Source organism: Orycteropus afer, unplaced genomic scaffold, assembly GCF_000298275.1.
Source record: "Orycteropus afer afer isolate SDZICR_OR568_19922 unplaced genomic scaffold, OryAfe1.0 scaffold00002, whole genome shotgun sequence".
NCBI lineage: Eukaryota > Metazoa > Chordata > Mammalia > Tubulidentata > Orycteropodidae > Orycteropus > Orycteropus afer.
The window spans coordinates 12,118,015-12,123,840 of NW_006921589.1; the positions used below are offsets into that span (position 1 = coordinate 12,118,015).

A 5,826-nucleotide genomic window follows, 5' to 3' on the forward strand; every position below is an offset into this window, starting at 1 on the left:
GAGTAGCTGCCTTTAGGATGTAGTCTGCTTCCTGTATATAAGGAGGAGCTTTGAGAATGGTCTCTAGCCTATGGCACGTTTGGACCCTGCATGTAGCCATGTCTTTGTTGAGCAGCCTGCTATGCTCTGCCAACCTTGGGACTTACAATGGACTTAAGTTAATGGCCTGCCATGTGGTTTGGTAACATGGGGACTGTGCCTTTTTACTTGCCCACCTTGGGGCTTGTCAGCCTCAGCAGCCAGCAGCTGTCTGAGTGAAGAAATGCCTCTAGCTCCACTGGGCCAGGAGCAGGAGGCAGAACTGGACCCCAAGGTTGAGGGGCTTTCACCCAGCCCCTAGAGCCTGGCACCTTGAACTTGGACTTAAAGCCTCCAAATTGTAAGAATAAGCTCCTGTTTGTTAAGGCCATCCCATTTGTGGTGTATTTCTTGTCAGAGCGGCACTAGGTAACCAGAACAGTCCATTATTGTAAAAAGTTAAGGGAAGGTTTATATATGGAAGGAAATTTTCTTTGTTGGTTACCAAGGGTGGGAGGAGTGGGGAAGGCACACTGTTAGATAGGTAGAGACAAGTATTGATTTGGGTGAAGGGCAGTGTACCAAATGTGAGGGATCAACATGGTGGTGTTGAGGAAGAGGAAGACAGAGCGAGGTACATGGGAGGTACAGACAACAAAGATGAACGCTTTTGCACATACAATGCACATACTGCATTGTCAGTGAAGGCAAACATTGATATATGGATGGATAGAGGGGTGAACAGGCTGAACGGTTAGATATGTCTATGCAGGGGGGAGTGTGCCCATGACCATGTATAGGGTTGGCAGAAAATGTTTCTACAAATGTATTTGTATATTCTGTAAGAATTCCCAGGTATATAGTAGAGCTGACAAGGGACAAGGTTGTAGTCACTTCTTGGCCACAGCCAGCCACCCAGAGGGAGCAAGTAGTTGGACCTGTGGGCTTGGGACCATAGTTGCAGGGGACATCAAGCTCATTTGGCATAATACACTACACAAAATATTGTTTCACCTCCTACTTTGGCAAGTAGCAACTGGGATCTTAAAAGCTTGCAAACGACCATCTAGATGTAATGATGGGTCTTTCCTCATCCAGAGCAAAGAAGAATGAAGAAAACCAAGTGACTGGTACACCATGTGATCCTCAGCCTATATGATTATGAGACCAGAAGAACTAGATGGTGGCTGGCTACCACTGTCAACCACTTGGAGGGAGGTCTATGTAGGAGATCCTGGACAGAGTGGGAGAACAATGTGGAACAAAAACTCAAAAGCATTTGGGAAAAAAAAAAAAAAGAGAGACCAGGTTTGCTGGTCTGGTAGAGCCGATGGAACCACTGAGACTATGGCCGCTTGCTGCCCTTCAGGTCTAGAATTGAATCCACTCCCGTGGCCTCCAGCCAAACAAAAGACAGGTATATGAGCTGAGCATTTACATTAGGAAGATACACTCCTTGGAGAGATCAATCATGGGAGAATAAAAGGGCTGTGTATGCACAGGGAGACAGTTTGGGGGACAGAAGTGCATGGGAGGGAAGGACACAGGGAAGAGGTAACTATGGAGGAAGTAGGAGGGGAGCTTGTGGGAAATGTCATGAGATAAAGTATATGTGAGCTGCTGTGTGGAAAGTGAATTTACTCTGTAAACTTTCACCCAAATCACAATAAATAATTAAAAACAAACAAACAAATGAAAAGCGGTTAACTCACATAGTTTCTATGGGTCAGGAATTCCCAAGGGACTTAGGTGGATTCCAGCTTGGAGTCCCTCGTGGAGTTGCAGTCAAGATGTCATCTGGTGTTGCAGTCATCTGAGGCCCTAACTGGGGCTGAAGGATCCACTTCCGGGATGGCTCCTGCACAAGGCTGATGGGAGGAGGCCTCAGGTCCTTACTATGTGGACTCTTCATAGGACTGCTGAAGTATCTTTGTGACATGGTAGCTGGCTTCCCCCAGAGTGAGTGTACCTAAGCTGAAGCCACACCATCTCTTAGGTCTTTGCCATCATTTGTATAGGACCCTACTGATTACACAGGTGAGCCCTATTCGCCACGGAGGAAACTACACAAGGACATGGACACCTTGGAGGCTGACTCCCACTGTTTACCTTTCTGTAACACATCTGAATGTGCCATTGATCTGGGAAGTGAGAAGCCCACAGAATAGCAATGGCTAAGGTTCATATTACAGCAGGAGGGATGGAAGTTCAACAGCAGGAAACACTGCCCCATGGAAGAAGACCTGAGCAAGGTGACCAAGAATGTCAAGGAGCTATCCCTGCAGGGGACTTGGGGGAGAGGGCCTCTGTGGGGTTGGGGTGGTGCCTCTGAAGGTGTAAACATCCATGGGGCAGGGGCTTGGCCATGCCTGCCCTGCTTGGAACCTGCCACTTGAGCTCAGTTTGCTGAGCTCTTTCATCTTCTGGGCTGTGAGGTTGGGGAGGTCTTCCTTTGCTCCCCACTGTGGGGCCTCCTGGCTTCCAGGGACAGGCTCCCTGGACTCCAGCATGCACAAGCAGCACTCAGCACACCGAGTTGCAATTGCCCAGCGATTTCTCTCTCTGCCCCACCACTTGGGGCCTTCTTGAGGACATTCACTGAGTGTCCGCTCACTATGTGACAAGCAAGGCTGCTCTGTGTGCTCCTACAGGCCATTCCCTGCCAAAGGCGCATGTCCGAGAGAGAAGTGGAATCAGTCCACACTGCACTCACCGAGACACGCACCCTGGCCCAGGGCTGGCTCTGCCAGGGAAAGGAGCACCTTCTTGCCATCCCCACAGAGACAAGGTGCACCGGCCCAGCTGTGCGTCCCCGAGGCTGGTCAGCTCAGAGGATGACCCTTTTTCTAATTTGTACGAAGCAGTTCCCGCAGGGCCTGGAGCAGACGCTGTTCTAGAAGCTAAGAATGTGATGTGAACGAGACAGGTGTGTTCCCTGCCCTCCTGAGTTTGGTGTCAGGAGATATACTATGTACATAAATCAGCAAGAAATTACCAAAGATGACTTCAGACTGAGAACGGTGCCATGAAGGAAATAATCAGGGTGCTGACAGAGAAAATGGGGGCAGGGAGAGACTTACTCTAGTTTGGGAGCCCCTGGTGGTGCAGATGGTTAATGTGCTTTGCTGCTAAAAGGTTGGAGGGTCTAGTCTACCCAGAGCACCTGAAAGAACTGCCTGGCAATCTACTGAAAAATCAGCCATTGATGGCGTTATGGGCACAGTTCTACTCTGGCACGTATGGGGTCATCGTGAGTCGGGGTCAACTCAATGGCAACTCAATGGTACTCTTCATTTGGGCGGTCAGGGAAGGTATCTTTGAGGAGATGGCTTTGAGTGGATTCAGCCCAGCGAAGACTAGAGTGCTGGGTGAGGAGAGTATCCAGGCAGCTGGAACAGCAAGTATAAAGGCCTTGAGGTAGGAGACCTCAAGGTACTTCCTTGATGCATTTGGGGAACTGTCAGAAGTATAAAGTGTGGTGTTGGAGCCAGACCAAGTCCTGGCTCCAAGTGTGTTCCTACTGTCCAAAATGGAACTGGGAGGCCCAGAGCGGACACTCAGGGATGCGTTTTTGGTGGAATATGAATGTTGCTATGGGTGGGTGTGAGAGTGTTACAGCTTAGGCAAAGGCTGAGAGTGGGGTGAGGATGGTTAAATGCAGGGGCACATAAACTCCAGGGAAAATCTTTGGTCAGGTCCAACTCAGCGAAACTTTATTAAGTTTCTGTTGTTCACTATGTGTTGTGCAGGGTGTTTGTGTGTGTGCATGTGTGTGTGCGTGTGTGCGTGTGTGTGTGTGCATGAAAGAGAGGAAGAGAGAGACATGCACACAGGTTCCTCCCTTGAATGAGCTCACAACAGTAAGAACCAAGATGGTGGGAAATGCATCCCCGTGGTGATAGCTAGAAAGGCAGGGAGTAGTGAAGGAAGGGTGCTGGAGCTTATTCTTGAAGGTTTAGGATTTGGTCAGCTGAGGAAGGTGGGGGAAGGTCTTTTCCACACTTTGAGGCCAGAAGAGGCTGTTGGGGATGGGATAAAGTGATGGGTGTGTCCTGGCGTAGTGGGGGTATATGCTTCATCAAGGCCAGGAGTGGAGAAGTACCCGAGTGGAACTGGGTGGCCAGTGGTGTCAAGTAGAATTGGGTGGCCAGCCTTGCTCAGCACCAGCTGAGTCACGGGCCTGACCTGGGGCCAGGACTCAGTTCTGATAAACAAGGGCTTATGGTCATAGGTCTCATCCCAGGCTCCACCCAGTTTGCCTCCCAGCTTCTCTCCCACCCCCACTCTGTTAGGTCACAGACAAACCAGAAGAAGCCTTAGTGTAGGGAACCCTGGAGCCGCTTTTGCCCACTCCTGGGCTTAATCTGTGCCTCAGTGTCCCCCTCTGCATTCTACTGAGGATCACCAAACTAACATCAAACCTGTTGCCATTGAGTTGACTCTGCTCATAGTCACTCTACAGGATGGAGTAGAACTTCCCCATAAGATTTTCCAAGGCTGTAATCTTTACAGAAGGCTCTCTGGTGGCTTTGTGGTTAAGGCATTTGGCTGCTAACCAGGTCAGTGGTTCAAACCCACCAGCTGTTCTTCGGAAGGAAGATGGGGCAATCTACTTCCGTAAAGATTTACAGCCTCAGAAACCCAATGGGGGTGGGGGTCGCTATGAGTTGGAATCTACGTTATGGCATTGTGTTTGCTTTTTGAATCTTGACAGAATCTGACTGACTTATCTTAGAATGGCTGGTCCGAACCATTGACCTTTCAGTTAGCAGCTAAGTGCTCAACTGCTGCATCACCAGGCTCCTGAAGAGAAGCAGGCTGGCTCAAAGCTAGAAGTGGGTAGAGCACTAGATACCTAAGGGTGGCTGCCTTGGGGCCCTGGGTTGCAGCTGTGGAGGATTTGGGGTCAGAGTGGTTCCCCCACCTCCCCTTTGCCAGTTCTCTACCAGTACCCCTGACCCACTAGCCTCCATCGGCCCTGAGCAGCCAACAAGACCCAGGTCAGCACAGAAACCCAGCTCAGAAAACCCCTCACCTCATCTTGCAGTACTAGGGTGTAGGGGGTGTAGTGGCCCCTCAAACTGCTCTGCCTAGTTCTTGGACTAAAGGGTTGCATCCCCACCCCCTCCTCCAGCATAGGAGGGTAGGGTGGGGTAGGCAGGGCTGGGGACATTCCAGGCTGAGGGAACCTGATAGGAAATTTGATTCCAGCTTGGTTGTGTGACTATGGAGCAAGATTAAGGGGTCTGCGTGTGTGTGTTTCAACTCAGGGACGTGAAGTTTGTGAGTCTGTGTTATATCTGTCCGCATGTCCGCGTCCACACAGCAGTCAGGGTTTGCCTCCTGAAGGTCTTCGTGGAAACTGTGTGTGTGTGTGGGTGCGGCCTGGTCAGAAGGTGAGAGTGCGGCTGTGTGTGTTTGCAGGGTGCATGTGTGTGCATGGCTGTATGTCTGGATATAAGTGGCAAGGGTGAATGTCTCTGTGTGAGTATGTCTGGGCGTAAGGAGTTATGAGTGTGTATGGATGGGTGTGTGTAGTTCTGTGTGCATGTGCCCTCTCCTGGGCCATGAATTGAGTCTGTGTGTCTCTCTGGGGTCCCGTGTGTTGTCTGCCTGCTTGGCGTCTGTGCACGGGGGAGTAAGGCCCCCTTACTGTTGCCCTGGCTGGCATGGGGCCTGGGCCGGGGCTACCTCTGCCCCTGGCAGGGGTCCACCGTGGGAGCAGGCTCCCTCACCTCCGAGACCAGTTCCCCTTTCCCATGCCCAGAGGGGGTCTGGCTCTGCAGGTCCGCGCCCCACCCCTCCCCC

At 51.1% G+C, this 5,826-nt stretch overlaps 1 protein-coding gene across 1 annotated transcript in view; it reads left to right on the forward strand.

The window, feature by feature from the left end:
• Positions 1–5,826, forward strand: part of TNS1 (tensin 1) — a 270,893-nt gene that overhangs the window by 61,888 nt on the left and 203,179 nt on the right. The gene's annotated exons all lie outside the window — the stretch shown is intronic.